Genomic DNA, 25,386 nt, shown 5'->3' on the forward strand with positions numbered 1-25,386 from the left:
ACCTCACACCCACCAGCATCTTGCTTTCCTGAGAGATCAAGTTTCCACAGGACTATGCACATCCTCACCTACTGAGGTCATATCAAACGGGCCTCTGCTACACATGTGTCCAGGGCCATGAACCAGCTCATGTATGCTCTTTGGTTTTGGCTTATTCTCTGGGAGGTCGAAAGGGTCCAGTTAGTTGATAATGTTGTTCTTCCTATGGGGTTGCAATCCCCTTAACCTCCTTCAGTCCATCCTCTAACTCTTCCATATTGGTCCCTGACCGCAATCCAATGGTTGGCTGTGTCTGTCTTGGTCAGGTGCTGGTAGAGGATAGCCCTGTCAGGCTCCTGTATGCAGAAACAATATGGCCTTAGTAATTGTGTTAGAATTTCATATGCACGCATGGGATGGTTCCCAAGTTGGACCAGTCATGTGGCCTTTCCCTCAGTTTCTGCTCTATTTTTGTCCTTGCATTTCCTTTAGACAGGACGGTTCTAAGTTGAAAAGTTTGAACAGCTAATAACAAATTGAATGAAGGGGAACTTGAAGCAATCCCATTAAAATCTAGGGACAAGACAAGGCTGCCCACTCTGTTCATATCTATTCAATATAGTATGCAAAATTCTAGCTAGAGCAACAAGACAACAAAAGATCTTGGGTATACAAATTGGAAAGTCACAGTATCACTATTTGTGGATGATGTGACAGAAAATATAAGCAACCCTCCAAATTCTACTTAGCCATCTACAGCTGATAAACAATTTAGGCAAAGTGGCTGAATATAAAATTAAGTCAAAGAATTAAGATATTAATCTTTATAAATGCATATATGTGTTTGGTATTCCATGATACTACAGAAGGAACCATGGGGCTATGAAAGCCATGTTCAAAGGAGGAAAAAAATAAAACAATAACATATTACATAGAAGCAGAAATGTGGCTAGTACGAGAAGGAAGGGACCTGGGAGGATCAAGAAAGGGACTTCACTGAAGACAGAAAAGAAGTAGGCCAACAAAGGCAGTGTGCATGTATATGCAAATCCCATAGCTGATTTCAATACAATGATAAAAAAATGACTATTTCTGCTGCTCTTAGCATTTTTAAGTTGCCTGTAGCAACTACTGTAGGGTTTGGGGCTTTTTGCCTGTTATGTTTTTAATCGCTATTGTGTTCTATTTGCTCAGTGTCTGTTTAGGTGGTCACGTTGCTGGGAGTTCTGGGTGTTCTTTTTGCTATACTGGGAGACACAATCTCAAAGCAATCCATGTTCTGCTTCAGTTTATACTCCTTCTTCCCTTCTTTTACAGCACTCTCATTTCCTTAGCCAAAAATACATATCTGTCTGTCTGTCTGGCTGTTCATTTATGTATCTATCTAATCATAAGTGCATTATTATCAGATTCTCCACTGGCACAAAACAAATACAATAAAGAAAAAATTATACTTAAGGGCATACCTTTTATTTTCAGGTATTTTCATCCTAGACTTCCAGTATTGCTAATGAAGTAAGCTCACCTTAAGCCTTTCCTTTGATGAGTAACTGAAAAATTAAAATAAAAATACAGAGTCTCTTGTGGATTGCATGGAGTCATCTGTGGATGAAGCTTGAGACTTTAGGACTCTGTCCTATTTGCCCTGGGTCTTTCCTGTTGGTCATTGACTCCTACTAACCTTGCCCTTAGATACGGGTTCTACCAGAGCTTCTCCACCCTATTCTCTACAGCACCTTCATTCTTTTAATCAAGGAAATCAGAATAATTATTTTTAATCTTAAAATTTTGGTTCTAGAGATATGGCTCAGTTGTTAAAAGAATAAACTCTTCTTTTATCTTTCATATTTTATTTTATTTTGGTTTATTGCCTTCATGTATGTTTATGTGGAGGTATTTGATCTCCGGGAACTAGTCTTAGAGACTGTTGTCACTTGCCGTGTGGGTACTGGGAATTGAACCCAGGTTTTCTGGAAGAGCAGTCACTGCTCTTGATGCTGAGTCATCTCTCCAGCTCCATGAATCAGTCCTCACAGGGGACTCAAGTTTATCACCTAGACTCATATTAGACAGCTCAAAACCTCCTATAACCTCAATTCCAGGGGATCCAATACCCTCTTCTGGCTTTTACAGCATCCAGAGAGATGGTTGTGGCTGAAGTATCCACCTAACTCAAGGAAAAAGTATCTGTCCTTCAAAGTATGAAAAAAACATGCTTAATTAATGTACAGATTAGCCTCTGTCCATTCCATATAAGCCCAGGCTTAGTCAGGAATTTTTATATAGGTTTAGGCATTATCTTATGAGCATTTTTTTAAATCCCAAACACATCAGAAATTTACCAAAAGCTGAACAAACTGTAGAAGTTAATGTTTGCAGGTCTCTAATTAAGACAGTTTTATCTTTAGCAAACAAGACATGCTGTCTAAGCAAATGTGTTGGTCTCTAAAAAAGGAGGAAGAGAAAATATTATACTTTATAGAAGTGGAGGAAGGGAAGGCAGGTTTACAGAAACAGAGACTTCTAGTTTCATCTTTGTTGTTGTTGATCAGAGATAACTTAATACTAGTTCTTTATTCTTTCAAGTTAACCCAATTTTTTTTCTGTTCATGCTAATCATTTTATTTTATTTTATTTTATTTTATTTTAATTGAACAACTTTATTTAAAAAACAAAGATAAATGTACAGATTTTAAGCATTTTTGCATAAAAGTAAATGGATACATTCTTGTCAATACTAGATATTTTTAAAGGTTTGATAGTATACACTAAAATCTTACTAGTTACAATGAGCATAAAGTACATGTAACAAGATGTAACCTGGAAAAAGTCAGTTTTCTTGGTGTGTAAAGATTAAGCATAATGGTTTTTCATTTTCTTTTTTTTTTTTGGCCTTTGTTTTTCTTGAACTTCATATAGTCTATGAGTTGTTTCTGGGGTGCTCAGAGCTTTCTAGGGTTAGTATCCAATTATCAGTGACTGCATATTATGTCTGTTCTTTTGTGACTGGGTTACCTCACTCAGGATAATAATCTCTAGATGCATCCATTTTCTTAAGAATTTCATAAAGTCATTGTTTCTGATAGCTTAGTAGTACTCCATTGTGTAAATATACCACAAGATTTGTATCCATTCATCTACTGAAGAACATCTGGGTTCTTTCCAGCTACTGGCTATTATAAATATGGTTGCTATGAACATCATGGTACATGTGTCTATTTCTAAGTGAACATATTTAATTAATATTAAAGCCTTCCTTCTTCCTTTTGACTTTCGAGGTGGCATGGATTCACAGTCAAACACACTTACACACAAGTAAAGATAAAAATATACCTCACAAAATACTATTTCAGTTTATTAAAACGTTCTTTAAAAATTCAAATTTTAAGATATTCTCTTTTTGGCTTACAGTATAATTAAGTTCTCCAGATTGGAGCTCGATGGATTTTTCTCATTTGTGGAATGGAAATAATATCTTCATCGTTGTATTGTGAAAGTAATTAAATTACTATAAATTGTTGGAAAATATACATTTTATCAATCTTTAAAAAAAATCTTTCTTTTTAAAAATGTAAGACCATCCTAAATGTTTTCATTGAATTCCACATAGCAAAACAATAAGAAAATCAAACAAGTTTCAGACCTAACTATAATGGAAAAAACTTAGGATTATTTGCATTGTGATATAATGCTATATGCGAGGCTATTTTGTGAGGACAGATTGTTTAAAAATGTAAAATAATTAATCACTTCAGTACTATTTCCTCATTTGCATAAATATGACTGAGAGATAAATCTCTGAGAACTCAAAGGAATAATGAGAAGAACATTGAACATATTGTGCATTTTTAATATTTATACACTTGGGGATTTCTTTTCACAAGAGTCTTTATACTAAATTACTGTCTTCATCTAACAGCATGAGAGTTGATGTCTACCCAAACACCTACAGCATAACTTTTGTTTTACCTGCAGGTGTGTTGAGTACAATGCTGAATTTCATTTATATTCAACTACAAACAGGATGAGAATCAAAAAATGGAGCATACATTGTCTTGCTATGTTATTTCCCATTAATATGTACAAATACATTGTTCCATTTAAAGTCAGATATACTATAAAACTGAAAATGTAAGATTTACAAACTTAATTAAAATATGCACTTACTGAAAAATAAGTATTCTTTCTTTGTCTCTTAACAAATGTATTTTAGACTTACTACCTTTCTCAAATTTAATATATTGTAAGTATAAGTAATTTATTTAAATATTATTTTAATCTTGTAAGATGTTATGTAAATGAAATACTTTAATACATTAAAAACACACACATTAATATATCCTGCAAAGAAAACTTCAATTAATCTTTAAAGAAAGGAAACAAAACATTAACACTGTTCTACCAGTTCATGTAAAGAACCTGTAGCTCTCTGGCTTCCTTTAGGTCAGGGACAGCTGCAGGCACTTCAGATATACTGTACTTCAGTGAAGCATCCCAAAGAGTACAAATTACAAATAAAAACATATGAAGATACTCACTCTTAACTACCTGAAAATCATGATATATAAATTAAATCCTTTCTAGAGAATTAATAGAACCTTACTGCAACCTTAGACAACACAACACAAAGCATATTGAGACTAAATATATGGAAATAAAGAAAGAATAATCAACTTTCCTCTTTCTTTAGGATTTACATATAGGATTCTAGGAAAGGCAGACATAGATGATAGACTGGACAAACTGTCTGAAAGTTAGGAATTAATTTATATTTGAACTAATATTTTAAAATATAAAATGGAAAAAAGTGAAGAGTTTGTAGCAATGTGAACACATTGTACAATCACAGGAAAACCAAAATTTTAAGTGTAACTAGAAGATATAGGGATGTAAGGTATACAGTAGAAATCACCTAATTATAAGGAGGTAATAAATAGAAATCAATATAATTTCATCATTGCTCTAAAGCAATGAAAATAAAAACAAAAATTTTATTGAAATAGGACAATTTAAAATACTTATAGTATGACAAAATAGCAGATAGAATATTATAATGCTATATAAACCAAGCAATAAATAAAACTTAACCATTATGCTTAATCTTTACACACCAAGAAAACTTTGACTAATTCCAGGTTACATCTTGTTTTAAATGTACTTTATGCTCATTGTAACTAGTAAGATCTTAATGCACACTATCAAACCTTTAAAAAAACCAAGTACTGACAAAAATGTATTCATATACTTTTATGCAAAAATGCTTAAAATCTGTACATTTATATTTGTTTTTTAAATTAAAGTTGTTCAATTTAAAAAAAGATTTAGCTATGATAGATATATTTAAATATTGCATAGGAAATTCATTTTACTTTGCAAAAATGTTACTTAAAGCCATGTTTTTGCACATTAATTAGTCCATGTGCCAATGTCAGTAGTAATTTTACAACACATATAACATTTAATACAGTTTTATTTAGCTAATAAAAGCAAAATGAATCAATTCACATCAATTTAATTGTGCTAATATTATGTTGTCATTAATAACAAATAATTAAAATACTATATCTTTATTTTTGTAAATCACATCAATAATATGAAAGCTGGTGTATCTATGAAGCTTCTAAACAAAAGAAATAATTTGCTAGATGAGCAAATCAAACACTTCCAGTCTTGGTGAGTATAAAATGAATCAGGAACCTCTGTCTGATTTAAAGAAGCTTTGGTACATGGAATATTCCAAAAAAGGCTTTATTGTTCATAAGAATACAGGTTTTTGGATAACCTTATGGAATTTCATGATAGGCCTTTACAGTTTTATTTCTAATCCAGAGAGATGCAGACCTACTGCCCTGTGTCTAAGCTCCCCAGCAGGATGCTAAGTTGGAGCAAAGGCTTCTACAATATTTTAACACCCACATTGTGAGGCTCACAAGTACTTGTAATTTGAGCTGCAGAAATGATATTTCACCTATTTTCCTCTCAAGTGTACATCCTAGGTACAGGACTCACTGAGATATAAGAATAATCATAAATGAATTTTTTTAAAAAAATGCAGCTAACATACTTTATGCTATATATACAGGTTAAAACAGCTGTCATACTTTTAATTATATAAATGAATGGTAATATACTTTTTATTTGATTGTTAATCTTTCTTTCACAAAGGATATCACATACATATTCCTTAACATAGCATGGTTGAATGGCATAATATGCCAGTATGTTTTTTTTCAAATTTTCATTCAGCAGCAAAATCCAGATTTTATCACAGAAATATCAAAGTATGTATTTTGACACATTTCTAATATAAATTTAGTGAGCTTTAACTTGAAATGTAGATATAAAAATTTCATTAAGATCTATTTAAACTGGATGTAGTGCTTTTCAATGAATTAAGTCAGACTCAGAAGGACCAATATCACATGTTTCTTTCATTCATGGTTCCTGTATTGAGGAGAATAATAAAAAATGTATACATATGAATGTAAGAGCAAAAAATAACTGGAGTAATAGTGGAGACCAATGAAATATGAGAGAAGACAGAACAAAGAATATAGGAATATGGAGACAATATTCCATACATATGATATAGTTAGAGGAGTACAAAATGCAAGGAATATACATCAATAGAAAAAGATGAATCAAAACAATAAAAATAAATGTGAATCAATGTGATTAATGAAACAATTGTGTGGTCATCTGATTATCCATACCTAAATACATTTGTAATCATTGCTTTAAATTTAAATGTGAGTTTAAGTAATAAAGCTTAGGGTACTTAAAATTTCCAAGACATAACAATATTTCCTAAAACTTATTGTATAATTTGTTGTTGTTTTGGTTGTTGTTGTTGTTATTATTATTATTATTGTTTTTCAAATTAATCAATTGTGGGTTGCTGTGTTAGTGTCATCTACCAACAATGTTTCTCAGAGGAAAAAGATTTGGAGGTGTATTAATTTGTATAACAAGAATTCTTTGAAGTCATTTTAATACTACATACTTTTAGGAGAATAATAGTATTAACTTCTACCTTAAGGCCTATAACTTTTCTGACCACAGATCTGTACCCTAGATATTGGTACCATTTATGGGTTCAAATTCTAGTTATGGACCTATTAGCAATCAATCAGCTGAATAGCAAGAGAGTTCATTATCTTATTTTTTTCTTTTTTATTTATCTATTTTTATTGGATTTTCTATGTATTTTCATTTCAAATGTTATCTCCTTCTCCCCCTCATCACCTGCCCCTTTGTTTCCATGAAGATACTCTAACTCCCATCCACCAACTCTCAACTCATTATATTGGCATTCCCCTACACTGGGAAAATGAGCCCTAACTGGACTAAAGGCCTCTCCTCCCATTGATGCAAGACAATTCCATCCTCTGCTACATATGCTTCTGTATTCATGAATCTCTTCAGGTATACACATTGGTTGATGTTTTAGTTCCTGGGAGCTCTGGGATAGGTTGGTTCATTGAAATTATTCTTTCCATGTGGTTGGAAACCCTTTAAGCTCCCTCAGTTATTTCTCTAGCCTTTCCACTGGGGTCTCCGTGCTCAGTCCATTGGTTAGAAGCATCCTCTTCTATATTAGTATGACTCTAGCAGAGCCTCTGAGGATACATCCATATCAGGCTCCTGCCAATAAGCACTTCTTAGTATCAGCAATAGTGACTAGGTTTGGTAGCTGAATATGGGATGGATAATCAGGTGAGGCAGTCTCTAGATGATTTTTTTCTTCAGTCCCTGCTTCACTCTTTTCCCCTGCATTTCCTCTTGTAAGTATTTTGTTCTCCCTTCTAAGAAGGACTGAAGTATTCACATTCTTGTCTTCCTTCCTTCTGAGCTTCATAAGGTCTATGAATTGTTTCTTGGGTATTCCGAGCTCTTTGCGTTAGTGTCTGCTTATACTGAGTACATACTATATTCTTTTATGACTAGGTTACATCCCTCGGGATATTTTCTAGTTCCATTCATTTGCCTATGAATTTCATGAAGTCATTGTTTTAAATAGCTGAGTAGCACTCTGTCGATTTATGTTAAAGCAATAAATGATTGGACAAGAGAGTTAGGCTGTGAAATGTTGAGCAGCAGAAGTAAAGACAGTAGGCAGAAAAGAGATTCCTGGGAGAATCAAGATGGAGTTGGAGAAGGAGGATTTAGATCCAAGTTATCTTAATTGACAATTGGTAGATATAAATATCTTTAATGCATTCTATATGTCTTTTTATCCCATGTAGTAGGGCAGTTTGTATCTTTGTCCATTAGACATAAGCTTATTGTGTAGAAAGTGTGTAGACTGAGAATTTAACATATAAGCTTACTTTAGAAGCTACCAGGCTTTAGAGTCATGTTTGTACTGAGTGATGGAGAAAAAGAACACACAAGGGCAGTCTTATCTACCCGGAACAGAAACAACAGGGGCAGTGAATTGAACTTCGGCAGAGTTCTTAGAGCACTCTGGAGAGCCAAGTAATGTGGACACTGCATGTATGTGCTTGGCTCTGCACTAGAGCTGTGTGTATGAAGTGAGACCTGTAGGGACTGATAAAGGAATAAGCTGATCATTTAACATTTACTACAATAGTACTCCATTGTGTTTATGTACCAATTTTTTTGTATCCATTCCTCTGCTGAAAAACATCTGGGTTCTATTCAGCTTCTGGCTATCATAAATAAGGCTGCTATGAAGATAGTGGAACATTTGTTTTTGACAAAGTTGGAGTTCTTTAGGGCATATGCCCAGGAGTGGTATTGTTGTGTCCTCAGTTAGTTCTATGTTCAATTTTCAGAGGAACTGCCAGACTGATTTCCAGAGGTTGTACCAGCTTACAACCCCACCAACAGTGGAGGAGTGTGTCTCTTTCTGCACATCCAAGCCAGCATCCTCTGCCACTTGAGTTTATGATCTTAACCATTTTGACTGGTGTGAGGTAGAATCTTGGGGTTATTTAGATTTGCATTTCACTTATGACTAATGATTTTGAAATTTTTCAGGTGCATCTAAGCCATTTGGCATTCCTCAGTTCAGAATTTTTTGTTTAACTCTTTCCTTCATTTTTAATAGGATTATTTTAGTCTAACTTTTTGAATTCTTTTTATATATTGGATACTAACCTATCAAATGTAGGTTTGGTAAAGATATTTTCCCAACTCGTTGGTTGCTGATTTGTCCTATTCACAGTGTTATTTTCCTTACAGACTCTTGTAATTTTATGGGGTCTCATTTGTCGATTCTTGATCTTAGAGCATAAGCTCTCGGTGTTTGTTCAGGAAGTTTCCACTGTACCTATGTGTTCTAAGCTCTTCCCCAGTTCATCTTCTGTTAATTTCAATGTGCTTGGCTTATGTAAATATCTTTGATCCACTTGGACTTGAGCTTTGCACAAGGAGATAATAATGGATCAATTTGAATTCATCTACATGCTGTCTGCCAGTTGAAACAGCATCAAATATTGAAAATGCTGGCCTTTTTCCATTTAATGTTTTTAGCCTCTTTGTCAAAGATCAAGTGACCATAGGTGTGTGGGTTCATTTCTGGGTCTTCAATTCTATTCCATTCATTGATCTACCTGCCTGTGTCTGTAACAATACCATGTAGTTTTTTTTTAATTACAACTGATTTGTAATACTGCTTGAGATCTGAGATGGTGATTTTCCAGAAGATTTTATTTATTTATTTATTTTTTTTTTTATTGTTGAGCATAGTTTTTGCTATCCTGAGTTTTTTTTTCTTTCTATTCCAAATGAATTTGCAAATTGCTCCTTCTAACTCTACGAAGAATTGAGTTGAAATTTTAATAGCAATTGCATTGAATCTGTACATTGCTTTAGGCCAGATGTCCATTTTTACTATGTTGATCCTTCCAATACATGATCATGGGAGATCTTTCCAACTTCTGTGGTCTTCTTCAATTTCCCTCTTCAGAGACTTGAAGTTCTTTTTTTTAACCACTTTATTTTAAAAAACAAAGATAAATGTACAAATTTTAAGCATTTTTGCATAAAAGTATAGGAATCTTGTCATATAGTTTCTTCACTTGCTTTGTAAGGGTCACAGAATGGTATTTTATATATTTTTGTGACTATTGTGAAGATGTTGACTTTCTAATTTCTTTCTCAGCCTGTTGATTCTTTAAATTGAGGAAGGCTACTAATTTCTACAAATTAATTTTATTAATTTTATATCCAGCCACTTTGCTAAAGTTGCTTATCAGGTGTAGAAATTTTCTGGTGGTATTTTGGGGTTCATTTATATCATACACAAATAGTGATATTTTGACTTCTTCCTTTCCAATGTATTTGTTGGACCCCTTTTTTTTATTTGCTGTCTAATTGCTCTGGTTAGTACTTCCAGTACTATATTGAATAAGTAGGTAGAGAGAAGTTAACCTTGTATAGTCCCTGATTTTAGTGGGATAGCTTCAGGTTTCTCAAAATTTAGTTTGATGTTGGCTACTGGTTGAATGTATATTGATTTTACTATGTTTAAGTATGGGCCTTGAATTCCTGATGTGTTCATGACTTAACATGAAGGAGTTTTGAATTTTGTCAAATGCTTTCTCAGTATGTAAAGAGATGAATATGTGTTTTCTTTGAGTTTGTTTATATACTGGATTATTGACTGTTCTTTTTAAGTTGGGAATCTTTGCTCTCTTCTACACCTATTATCATTAGGTTTCATCTTCTTATTGTGTCCTGGATTTTCTTAATGTTTGGGTTAGGAGCTTTTTCGTTTTTGCATTTTGTTTGACTATTGTGTTAATGTTTTCTATGGTATTGTCTGCACCTGAGATTCTCTTCTTTTTCTCTTGTATTTTTTTATTGATGCTTGCATCTATGACTCCTTATCTCTTTCCAGGTTTTCTATCTCCAGAGCTGTGTCTTTTTGCCCTTTTTTTATTGTTTCTATTTTTATTTTTAGATCCTAGATGGTTTTATTCACTTGCTTCACTTGTTTAGGTCTATTTTCATGTAGTTCTTTATGTGATTATTATGTGTCCTCTTTAAAGACTTCTGCTTGTTTACATGTGTTCTTCTGTAGTTCTTTAATGGAGTTATTTATGCCCTTCTTGAATTCCTCATTTATCATCATGACATATGATTTTAAATCTAAATCTTGCTTTTCCAGGTTTTTTTGTGATATTTAGTACTAGCTGTAGTGGGAGAACTGTGTTCTGAGGCAGTTCTTCAATTCCTGTGCCCTCTTAGCTCTCTTTGTAAAGTCAGAGGTGAGAAAGTGCGGTCCCACCTGTGGGCTTAGGAGTGAGAGGGCTCCTGGGAATTCAGCTTCCTACAGGCAGGTTCTGTGTTCTCACATCCTCCATTTTCTTTAAGGCTATAGCCTAGATGTCAGTTACATCCTAGTGGATAGCCACAAGGCTAAGACTATGTAGAAGGCACTAACTAAATTTCATCTTGTTTTATTTTATAAAGCTAACAAATGTTGAGTGGGTAATTAAGGCAAGAGATCTTTGAACCTGAATGGAGTTGGGGAGGACATTAATTGTGTCCAAATACATGGTGTAAATTTTTTACAGATTTAATAAAACTGCTATATACATTTCATAGTACAAACATAATGACCATGTCTTTATTGAAAAAAAAATGAAAGAAAATTTTGTTTCAATATTTTAAAAATTAATTTAATGAAGAAATATTTTAGATACAGATGTTTATTGGATTTAGTTAATCATCATTTATCCAGTAAAGTGTGCACTGTTCGATTCTCTTTTTGCTATATTTATTAAAACTTAGCACATAAAACTTGAATTATTATATTTATAACATGTGTTTTGAAGTTTGTATACCTTATAGAATAAATGACTTAGGCAAAATAATGTGTACATTTACTCACAAACTTTTTGGAGTTTTATTTAATCTTTTTAAAATACACTCCAGTTTTTATTCTCCACTTTGTCTAACCTCTGAGTGTTCCCCATTCCATACTTTCTCCTTAATCCCCTATCTCCACAAGGATGTTCCTACCACACATCCCTCCCCACAGACCTATAAACTCCCTGGTGCCTTCAGTGTCTTGAGGTTTAGACGGATCCTCTCTGACTGAATCCAGACCAGGCAGTCTTCTGCTGTATATGTGTTGGGAGCCTCATATCAGCTGGTGTATGTTGTTTGAATGGTGGTCCAGTGTCTGAGAGACCTAAGTTTGTTAAAAATGTGGTACTCTTTTGGGAAAATTCAAGCACTAATGCATTCCTTTCAGGTACAGGTATCCTGTTTACAGTAGGTTTCTTTACAGTTCCTTTTGTCAAACTATCAAATTGAAAATGAGTACTTATTAGCCAAGTCTCCTTTCACCTTCTGGTATTTATCAGCTATTCCTCCCCAGCATTCATGTTTTTCCAGGAAGATATAGCACAGTTCAGTTCATTAGCCTTAAGAAGGAAAATATTTTGTTATCCAGATATTGTGGATTTCAAGCAAGTATTTGTGGAGTAGAATATTTAATTCTTTGTTCAGATTTATTTTTGTGTTATTTAGGATTCTTCATATTGATTTCCAGAGCAGATAAAATAGTGTTAATCTTGCAAACAGTAAATAGGATTTTATCTTTTTTCTATAACCACCTCAAGATGTTGTCAGCTTAGCATATGACTTTTCTTTAACTAGTAGTGAGGTGAGGTGACTACCTACTTCCATTTGTATCCTGTTATAGAATTTAACTATGATTTAGGCAGGGACTCAATTTGCTGGGGATACCTCTGTCTAGAAAAGTAGAGATGTAGGTGGGAGACAAGGAACTCATGGACATAGATAAGTTATTCCTTATATGATTAGGCTTCCACAGGTCAGTGGTCTATTTTCAATTATTATTGCTGTTATCTGTAGTGTCCTTAATCTTAAAAATAAATAAGAAACATATTTATCTGAGAAAGTAGTGGACACATTAATTCAGAAGTCCTAAACAGAAAGAGTATAAAGCAGGAGTAAAACTATTAGTCCTGTTGATTAACATCCCTATTTGAAAGTATTAAGTGACTTATTCACAAGTGGAACTTTTAGTGTTAGTCTTCTCTGGAATCTGTTCACCTTAAAGAGTAAAAAAAAAAAAAAAAAAAAAAAAAACACTTTTGCCAGGTATCGCAGCCAGCTTGACAATACGCCTTGAGATCATTTAAATCTATGTACTCAATCTGCTGTTTTTCTGTGTACTCTGCCTGTTTGATAACAATGAAAGGAAACACAGTGTGCCTAGAATTTCCAGTGAGATCAGCTTTTACAGCCTAGGGTAAATGCATAGCTTTAATCTTAAACTATGCGATCCTCCATGCCTCTGACTCAAAAAAATGTTCGTGTGTTTGTGTGTGTTTTGGTATGCATTTGCAGAAAAGAGCCCACAGGTTGAAAGCATTCTTAAAGAACCAATAGATCATAAATGCTGTGAATTTAGCTTGATGACATCTACATGTGCTTTCAAGAGCTATTCTGTGTCATTTGTGGTCAGTAAAAGAACTGCTATGCTATTAAAACTCAAATATTTCTGTAGGAAAAGTACCTGTTTCCTTGCCTGTACAATGTTTTCTACAATGTTCAATAAGTTGATTAACACCCTTTGAGAAGGAAAGGCAACATGGGCTAGAGAAAGACAATATATAGATTACAGTCAGACTACAGACCACGACTACATACAAACAGAAAAAGAAAGGGCTGGAAGAGGAGGATTCAGATTTTTGCTTGTCCTTAGTATGAACTACTTTAAGAAATCTCCTTTTTATTTCTTAGAGTTCAATGTGGATGCATCTAGAAGCCCATCTGAGCTGTCTCTCTTGAACAATAGAAGTGTCCACTAATCCAGAAATGACAATGATGCCTTGCATACTGTGAAACTGGACGTGTACAAGAGAATAAAAGTAAGTTTGTGATAAAATTGGTAATTAAATTTTGGTAAGAAGACTATGAAAAAGTATAAAAATCTTCATTTTGAGAGATTTTACCATTTTTGAATACAAATATCAAGTAATAAAAATGTCAAAGAAGTTCATTTGTTAATGTGTCACTCTGTTAATGGTATTCAAAAAATATGGTCAATACTATAGAACTGAAACCATGTTATTTTTTTTTTGTTTTACAATCTGATCCTTTTTATTGATGTTAGATAACACTTGCTGATTTTACATTATATTCCTAAAATATAGCATAACAAAATTCTATTTAAAATGTACAATCAAAATAAAATTACTTAGTAGATAAAGATTAATATATATAAATCATCTGATCATTTCTCTTTTAGAAATTTTTCTAATTATATATATAATTATATATATATATATATATATATATATATATATATATATATATATATATATATATACAATCATTATTTTTTTGAAAAATTTAGTACAAATTCAGGATACACAGATTTGGGGAAATATACAAGGGGGCATTATATAAACATATTATCACTGATTGATTTATCTTTAATCAAATTTACTGATGCTCTTTCTCTTTTTTTTTTTTTATTTCTCTCTCACTAACCTTCTGTCTCCCTCCTTCCCCTCCATCTCCTGTCTTTCTTTATTTTTATTTTTCTTTCATTATTCACAGCACCAAAACATTATTGCCCATGCACACACACACACACACACACACACACACACACACACACACACACACACATTCTAGATTCCCTTTAGTTAATTTTGTTTTAGAAAAATATAAATCAAGAAATTTAAATTTATTGCTATTACATACATTATGTGTTACAAATTAGTTTTAGTAAATGCATAGTTTATGAATACTGTTTCTAGCACACCAGAAAACATATTATATTGATCAGATAAAACTTGTAGAAATTTGCTCCTTTTCCTCCACTCTTAATTTTACTTAAAGACTTAAAATTGCATGTGTTTGTATCTCCTTTTTTGTTGCTGACATACAGATTTAATAATTTATACAAAAGTGCTACAAAATGTCCAAACTGAAAATGTACCAAATAAATAAAAATTTATAATGGTAGCAAAAACTTAAAATGATAACAAATGAGGTTATAAAACAATATCATAATATGTAAATGTTGCTGACCTTACAAGTGAGAAATTCTAGTTATTCAGTTGTGGAAATTTGATAAAGATAATCATAGCTATGAAGTAGTAGTCATGACAGAAAGGATGATGATCTCTAAAAGTTAATATTAGAGGAACAAACTTTTCATTGCAGAAACACTGATGAGTGTTTTGTTACAATGCAACTCCATACATGTAATGTTTTAAACTAAGGAGAGTTTAGAAATGAAATTACAGGAGCCTGGCCTACCTGCAAGGCGGAGCAGCTGCTCATAGAGGCTGAGCACCTGCGATTGGGAACAGAAAATCAGAACTTCTGTTTCCACCTGGAGGCAACTTCCGGACACAGAGCGGAGCCTGGCCTACCTGCCAGGCGGAACGGCGGCTCATAGAGGCTGAGCAACTGCGATTGGGAACAGAAAATCAGAACTTCTGTTTCCACCCGGAGGCAACTTCCAGACGCAGAGCGGAGCCTGGCCTATCTGCCAGGCAGAACGGTGGCTCATAGAAGCTGAGCAACTGGCAACTTCCAGATGCAAAGCGAAGCCTGGCCTACCTGCCAGGCGGAACGGCGGCTTATAGAGGCTGAGCAACTGTGCCTGATCCAGCAAACAGAAACAGAACGTTGGAACTTCTGCTCACACCCGACGACTCAGAGGCATAAAACAGGGCTTGACCCATCTGAAACCTCAACCAGTGGAGAACCAGGGACACAGACCAGATACAAGGGAAAGGTAAAAACATATCACTGACAACAAAATGGCAAGAGGAAAGAGAAAGGGTATATCCCAAGGGAACCAAGACAATCTAGCAACACCAGAGCCCAGCTCTCCCATAACAGCAAACATCGGAACTCCAAACACTCCAGAAAAAAAAGACACAGACCTGAAATCATGCCTCAAGACGCTGATAGAGTTACTTAAACAAGAAAGGGAGAAAAAGCAAAAAGATTCAGAAGGTTTTAAAGAAGAAACAAGAAAAACACTCAAAGAACTCAAAGAACGAGAGGAAAACAGAACCAAAGAAATGAAGGAATGAAAGAGGGAAATTAAAACAGAGATTGACACAATAAAGAAAACACTAAAAGAGATAACCCTAGAGTCAGAACACCAAAAAAAGAAATCAGGAGTCACAGAAGCAAGCATTTCCAATAGATTACAAGAGATCAAAGAGAGAATCTCGGGGGCAGGAGACAACATTGCAAACATAAACAAAACAGCCAGAGAAGATGCAAAAAACAAAAAGTTCCTAACCCAAAATGTCCAGGAAATCCAAGACACAATGAGAAGACCAAATCTAAGGATAATAGGAATAGAAGAGGGAGAAGAGTATCAACTAAGGGGCACAGTAAATATCTTAAACAAAATCATAGAAGAAAACTTCCCTACCCTCAAGAATGAGATGACCACAAGCATAAAAGAAGCCTTCAGAACTCCAAATAGGTTGGACCAGATAAGAAATACCTCCCGACACATAATAGTCAAAATACAAAGTGCCCAGAGCAAAGAAAGAATACTAAAAGCAGTAAGGGAAAAAGGTCAGGTAACATATAAAGGCAGACCAATCAGACTCACACCCGATTTCTCAACAGAGACTATGAAAGCTAGAAGAGCCTGGACAGACATCATGCACTCCTTAAGAGAGCACAAGTGCCAGCCCAAGCTGCTATACCCAGCAAAACTATCAATCACCATCGATGGAGAGACAAAGATATTTCAAGACAAATCAAAATTCACACAATATCTGACCACAAACCTAGCACTACAACGAATTATAGGTGAAAAACCCAATACAAAAAGGGAAAATACAGCCTAGTATAAACAAGAAAACTCCTAAACAAGAAAACTAAAAGGAAAAAAAAAAAAAACACAGACACAACTCAACCCAAAAAAGCAAAAATGGCAGGAAACAGAAACAATTATTCCTTGATATCTATTAACATAAATGGTCTCAACTCCCCAATAAAGAGACATAGACTATCAGACTGGATACATAAACAAAATCCAGCCTTTTGCTGCATACAGGAAACTCATCTCAGAGACAGAGACAGACACTATCTCAGAGTAAAAGGGTGGGAAAAAAACTTCCAAGCAAACAGCTCCAAGAAGCAAGCTGGAGTGGCTATTCTAATATCGAATAAAGTAAATTTCCAACCAAAAGTTATCAAAAAAGATAAAGAAGGACACTTTTTACTCATTACCAGGAAAATCTGTCAGGAGGAACTCTCAATCCTTAACATATATGCTCCAAATAAAAAATCACCCACATTCATAAAAGAAACTCTACTAAAGCTCAAAAAATATATTTCACCCCACACAATAATAGTGGGAGACTTTAATACCCCACTCTCACCAATGGACAGATCAGGGAAACAGAAACTGAACAAGGACACTGCAAAACTAGCAGAGACTTTGAACCAACTAGAATTAATAGATATATACAGAACATATCATTTTAAGTATAAGAATACACCTTCTTCTAATCACCTTATGGCAGCTTCTCGAAAATGACCACATAATTGGACACAGAAGGAGCCTCAATCGATATAAGAAGATTGAAATACTCCCATGCATCCTCTCAGATCACCATGGACTACGGCTGGTCTTTAACAACAACAAAGACAACAAAATCCCACATAAACATGGAAACTAAACAACGCTCTGTTAAGCAATAGCAGGGTCAAAGAAGAAATAAAGAAAGAAATTGAGGATTTTGTAGAATTCAACGAAAACAAAAACACAACATACCCAAACCTATGGGATGCAATGAAAACAGTACTGAGAGAAAAACTCATAGCCTTAAGTGCTTCCTAAAAAAAAATGGAGAGAGCTTACATCAGTAACCTGACAGCACAGCTAAAAGCCCTAGAACAAAAGAAAGCAGATATACCCAAGAAGAGTAGATGGCAAGAAATAATCAAAATTAGGGCAGAAATAGACCAAATAGAAACAGAAAGAACCATTGAAAAAATCAACAAAACCAACAAGAGTTGGTTCTTTGAGAAAATCAACAAGATTGATAAACCCCTAGCAAGACTAACTAGAGGACAAAGAGAGAGTATACAAATTAACAAAATCAGAAAGGAAAGTGGAGAAATAACAACTGAAACTGAGGAAATTCAAGAAATCATCAGATCCTACTACAAATCTTATACTCCACTAAATTGGAAAATCTGAAGGAAATGGACAAATTCCTAGAGAGTTACAAGATCCTAAAGTTAAACCAGGACCAGGTAAACCATCTAAATAATCCTATAACACCTACAGAAATAGAAGAAGTAATCAAAAGCCTCTCACCAAAAAAAGCCCAGGTCCATACGGGTTGAATGAAGAATTTTATCAGACATTTATTGGGGATATAACACCAATACTCTCCAAACTATTCCAGAAGATAGAATCAGATGGAATACTACTTAACTCATATTTCGAGGCTACAATAACCCTCCTACCTAAACCACACAAAAACCCAACAAAAAAAAAAAAACTTCAGACCAAACTCACTTATGAACATTGATGCAAAAATACTCAACAAAATCCTTGCAAACTGAATCCAAGAACACATCAAAACGATCATTCACCATGACCAAGTAGGCTTCATCCCTGGGATGCAGGGATGCTTTAATATAAGGAAATCCATCAATGTAATCAACCATATAAACAACCTCAAAGAACAAAATCACATGTTCATCTCACTAGATGCTGGGAAAGCATTTGACAAAATTCAACACCCCTTCATGTTAAAAGTCCTGGAAAGAAGAGGAATCCAAGGTCCATACTTAAACCTAATAAAAGCAATATACAGCAAACCAACAACCAACATCAAACTTAACGGTGAGAAACTTGAAGCAATCCAACTAAAATCAGGGACTCGCCAAGGCTGCCCACTCTCTCCCTACCTATTCAACATAGTACTGGAAGTCCTGGCTGGAGCATTTAGACAGCAAAAGGAGATCAAGGGGATACAAATCGGAAAAGAAGAGATAAAAACAACACTCTTTGCCGATGACATGGTAGTGTACTTAAGTGACCCCAAAAATTCTACCAGAGAACTCCTACATATGAAAAACAAGTTCAGCAAAGTGACTGGATACAAAATTAACTCAAACAAATCAGTAGCCTTCCTATACTCAAAGGACAAACATGTGGAAAAAGAAATTCGGAAAAAGGTACCCTTCGCAATTGTCACAAAAACTATGAAATACCTTGGTGTCACTCTAACTAAGCAAGTGAAGGACTTGTATGACAAGAACTTAAAACCCCTAAAGAAGGAAATTGAGGAGGATCTCAGAAATTGGAAAGATCCCCCATGCTCATGGATTGGAAAGATCAACATCTTAAAAATGGCCATTCTACCAAAAGCAATCTACAGATTCAATGCAATCCCCATCAAAATTCCAACCCAGTTCTTCATGGAATTAGAAAGATCAATGTGCAATTTCATATGAAACAACAAAAGACCTAGAATTGCGAAATCCATCTTCAACAACAAGAAAACATCACTATCCCTGACCTCAAGCTATATTACAAGGCAATTGTGCTGAAAACGGCATGGTACTGGTACAGAAATAGGCATGTGGATCAATGGAATAGAATAGAAGATCCAGGAATGAGCCCTCAGGTATATGGTTACCTGATTTTTGACAAAGGAGCCTTAAAAATTCAATCGAAAAAGGACAGCCTATTCAACAAATGGTGCTGGTCCAACTGGCACTCAGCATGCAAAAGAATGAAAATAGACCCTTTCTTATCTCATTGTACAAAGCTCAAGTGCAAGTGGATCAAAGATCTCCGCATTAAACCAGATACACTGAAACTATTAGATGAGAAAGTAGGGTAAACCTTAGAACACATAGGTACAGGAGAAAATTTTCTGAACAAAACACCAATGGCTCAAGCTCTAAGGTCAAAGATCAATAAATGGGACTTAATGAGATTGCAAAGTTTCTGTGAGGCTAAGGACATTGTTAAGGAAACAAAACGGCAGCAAACAGAATGGGAAAAGATCTTTACCAACTCCACATCAGATAGAGGCCTAATATCTAAGGTATACAAAGAACTCAAAAAGCTAGACACCAGTGAATCAAATAACCCTATTAAAAAATGGGGTACAGAGCTAAACAAAACTTTCTCAGCTGAGGAATATCGAATGGCTGTATTATCACTTATATCAGAATAAGCATTTCTTATTTACTTGATGCTCTTTTACTTGTAATTAATGTTTCTCATAGATAAATAAGAGAGCACTCATATGTAATAGTAAAAAAGCACGTCAGTAAAGTATTATGATGATTACTTTAATTTTATTGTGATGTAAGGGCCATTACCAACCTCATGACTTACATATATACTTGTAGCAGCTTAATATATTAAGATTTAAAATTAAAACTGAATTTTAGATAACAAAGAAAAAAATTATTAACATTGTTATTAAAACAGTGTTGATAGACATATTTCAGAATAATACTCCATCCCTTCTGGTAAAGCTTGCATTTCATGCCTCATTAAAGAAAAGACAAATATAAGGCTCCAATAAATTCAATGTTGTGCTCACAAAATCTTGTAAAAATATTCAAAATTAACACAATTTCTTAATACACTCATGGTTTATATAATTATCATTATCTCATTGATGATATATTTATTCATTTTTGTGAAATTTGATTCTATGACTTTAATTAGCACATTCAATTTTGTAGTAGCATCCTAACTTTATAGCATTTAATTGGTACTGTTTAATTATGATTACAAAAAAATTATTATGAAATGCTAAATTAATATAATTTTTACAAGAAGGACCTAAATCTTAAAAGATTCCCCTCTAGTCAGAGAACTTAGTATAGAAGGTTGAAACTGTTGTTTAATAAACAGTCTTTCTTCTGCCAGCAAATGTTGGGCAATCATCCATGACTGATATCAGTGAGTAACAAGGTCATGGCCAAGTCCATAATTAGATAGTCAAAAAAAAAAAAAACATCAATTTTCATCCAATATTCTATTTGGAAGCAGGATGCGTAGAAAAGTAAGACCTTTGTATATTACTAATGCAGCTTTTAATGCACTATCTTACTAATGAGTTTCTCCAAAATTGGTATAAATTTTTATATTCTAATAATATCACATTCAAAACTGATAGTAAATTCAGAATTTACTGGTAGTAAAATCTTCACTTAAATTGAAGTTTTGTAATTCTGGTTCTTTCATGATAGTTTAAATGCATCTCAATCTTGTTTTTAAAAGAAATTTTATTCAAAAAAAGAGAGGTTTTGTTTTGTACATTTGAAATTTTTTTCTTTTGAAAACTGAAATTTTCACACTTTCCAATTTAGGCTCATTTCTCAATTTTGGCTCTAATTTCTAAGCAGATATTTGTGCATGGAAAATCTTCATCTATTAAAGATGATGAACTTGTCATGTTTGAGAACTATGGAAAAAAGATGAATTAATGTTCATATGGCTTAGCTCCAAGAATGCTGATATTCTCTCTTGTTGAAGCTATGATTGTTGATATGTCTCCCAGAATGTAGACTTCTGACAAAAATCTGAATTAAAGACTGTTGCAGTAAATATTAAAAATGAAAGGCTTATCTCTTTATAGGCCCACACAGTCTCACTCTGCTTCTGCCACTGAGCAAAGGGACTCCATCCCCAAGCTGTCTGCTTCACCTGATTTCCCTCCCAGGCTGTTCAGGCCCCCTGCCCTACTGCCTCCATCCTGGGTGGAATTACTGCCCCAGCATTTTCTTTCCTTTACAGTTGTCACAAACATCACTTCAAAGATCTGTAACTTTTCAACTGGTTTATATAATAGATTCTCAATTCACAAACCCTCTACACAATGAGATTACATCAATAGACAAAGATACAAACTGCTCTTTTTATGAGATAAAAGACTTACAGAATCCCTTAAAATTTTCCAATTACCTATTGTCAATTACAATTACCAGGATCCAGATCTGCTCTCTCTAGCTCCATCTTGATTTCTTCGTCTAACCTCTGTTCCTTTTCCACATCCCTACCTTTTCATTGCCTATCTTTCCACTGTCCAATGATATATCACCTTAACATTAATCTACAAAAGACTATTTTATATGCATACATTACATCACTTTCAACATTTTTGTTTAATTATCATACATTTACATATTAATATAAAGCTTTTTTCCCAATCCTGTTTTTTCTCTCTGTGCTTTTAAAGATTTGTTTTTAATTAAGTTTAAATGTATTTCTGTTATGGGAATGTACACATGAATGGATACGAATATCTGTAGAAGCTTGAAGGGTTTCTGGAGTGAAGGTTATTGATAGTTGTGAGCTAACCAGCATGGTTTCTAGGAATTAAATATATCTTCCAAGTGATGATAATAAGATTTTGACACCTAAGCAAACACAGCAACCTCTTTTCTTAACTCTTGAACAAATATCATGAAAATTTTACCTAAAACAAATTTGTCACAAAATAACAGCTTAGAACACTTTTAATTGTAATTGTGTGTATATGTGTCTGCATATGCAAACATCCATAAATACTGTAAAATAATGTTGTTTATGAGTATATTCAGAGAATTTAAGTAATCTTCTCATTTCAAGAGAAGAAATCGAGAAAAATTTTCTATACATTATTAATTGATATTGTTTATGAGACAAAACTATTTTTATATAAATCATATATTATATAAATAAGAAAATTTATAGAAAAAGTAATATACAAATAATAGGAAGACATTTTGGCAATGAGAGTTGATTTTTAAATTACCATCATATGAAATGTAGTATTATATGACTTTTTGTAGTTTAGATTATGTGAGCATGGCTGTATAAACATATTTTATGTGAAATTTGATGATTTTGCTCAAAGTATTATTCTAATGTATATATTTAAATTATATTTAACTGAGTTATTTTAAAACATATCTAGTAAGTAGTTTTTCAAATTGTTAAAGCACTTGAAATAAAATAATTCACATTCATTTTTATAAGTATATTTAGTATATCCACAAAGGGTGCTGAATATATTTATATTTTACTTGTAAGCTATTGGTTTTTGTGTGTTACTTGGTAAAGCAGATGAGAGGTTACTTAACAGAGCATATGTAGTTTGGCTTGAGAGGCTCAGTAATAACTATTGATTCTTCCGGAATTTTTACATTGGAGAGTATTCTCTAAATTTCTGAGTGTGCTGAGCCCTGTTAGTTTCTTTAGCTGCTATATAAACTTAGGAGCCCCTTTCCTCAGTGCAGGATGCAGTGTATTTATTCTGAATGAGGAACTGATATTTTCTCTCTATGAAGAAATGTTGCTAATAATTGTTCTTGTGCATTTGTATTCTTGTTTCTTTTGATCATATTTATACAATTCCTTTCTTCCCTTTTTTTTTTCCAAATCTTCTCATATAGCTCTCTTTCCACATGATCAGTCTTATGGTCTCTCCTTTCATTGTTTGTGGTTGCATGTGTATATGTATGACTATGTATAGATATAAATTATGGTGAATAAGTATGTGTATTTTCTCAGAAACAAATTTCTGACCTTACCTTCCATTATTTGTTGTTATGTTGTATATGTGTGTATATAAGTGTATGCTTATGCATATACTGTATATATGTGTGTATGTGAGTATACATATATACAAATGTCCATGTATTCCTAATTTAATAGTTTACATTGTTACTTATATGTATTTTGTTTTCTGAGACGACTATTTAGCATTGGATAACCATATGGATGACTTGTAGTTTTTTCTTTAAGATTGGACAACTCACAGATCATAAGAAGCCCAAAAAAGAAAAGCCAAAAAGTGGAATCCTCAATCCTTCTTAGAAAAAAAAATAAGTATAGCACCCTCTTAAGAGTGGGATATACCTAGATCTTCCTTAAGTCATTAATAACTCAAGAGCTAAGAAGATAGCCTTGCGGCAATTTTTGGTATTTAAAAATCATTGTTTAATATTTACACACCAAAAAAAACCTGAGTATTTTTTGTTACATTTTGTTTTACATGTACTTTATGCTTAGTGTAAATAGTAAGATTTCAATGCATACTATCAAACATTTAAAAAAATCACGTACTGACAAAAATGTATTTATATACTTTTATGCCAAATATTTTTAAAAATCTGTACATGTATCTCTGTGTTTTAAAAACAAAGTTGTTAAAAAAAGAAAAAAAAGATTGGAGGTCTTATGGAGAGGCCTTTCTCCTATCCGTTTGGGCAAGTCTGTAGTGGTCATCATTTGGCTTATGTTGAGGTAGTCATGTCTGTGAGATGTTACAGATGCAGATCCAGACACTTAAGGTTCATATAATCTCAGAGCAATCTCTCCCATTTCTTAGGCTTTATAAGCTTTCTAACCTCTCTTCCAGAGAGTTCCCAAAAACCTTAACTACCAGAGGGTTCTGTGGACACTACTATTGGTACAGCACTCTTCAACTCTGACTCTGCATTTAATATTAACAGTGTCAGAAAGAAGTTGTAATTAAATTAGTGTTAATTGATGTAAATGCAGGTTTACCCAAGAAATTCACACATCAGCAATCTAAAAAGTGCTAAGTTTAACCTTAATTATGTCAACAAAGAAGCCATCTAAAGTCCTCAGGAAATATGTTGAAAATGCTTAAAATACACTAAATACATTAACATAATTTGTAACTGAATTTATATTCTAAACTTGTACATTTTTTAAGTATGCCAGATTGTTCACTTTTTAAACATGTATATGTCAGGTCATCTCACGCTCAAAACAATTATAAGTCCACATAACTATTAAGAATTTTTGTCAATATCTAAATAATTAAAACCGTCATCTACAATATGATAAACTTTTACTAAAACATGATTTCATTAATTTTATAAATTCAAACAAAAACCCATTTGGTTGTTTCTTAATATTTTGAAGTATATGTTATTTATTTGATGCTTTCAGCTATGCTGATAAAAAAACATTAATGAACTGAAAAAGCCCTATATCATTACATTGTTGATGCCACTCTTTCTCTCTTATTTTATTAACTTGGATATTCTCTTTATTAATATTTCAGATGTTATTTTCTTCCCACCAAGCTAATCCTGTCCCCTTCCACTCAATGACATTCATGAACGTGCTCCCTCCCCCAACCTCCCTCTTCCACCTCAGACCTTGGCATTCCCCTACACTGGAAAAAGGAGCCTTTGCTGGACCATGTCCTCTCCACTCATTGAAGCCAGAGAATGCTATCCTCTGCTGCATATGTACCTGGAGCCATGGATTTCTCCATGCAAACTGATCAGTTGGTGTTTTAGTGCCTAGGAGCTGTAATTGGTTTGGTTAGTTAATAATTTTGCTCTTCCCATAAAGTTGTATCCATTTTCAGCTTCTTCAGTCCGTGCTATGTCTCCTTCATA

The sequence above is a fragment of the Micromys minutus genome (genome assembly GCF_963924665.1).
Source record: "Micromys minutus genome assembly, contig: SCAFFOLD_145, whole genome shotgun sequence".
NCBI classification, from domain to species: domain Eukaryota; kingdom Metazoa; phylum Chordata; class Mammalia; order Rodentia; family Muridae; genus Micromys; species Micromys minutus.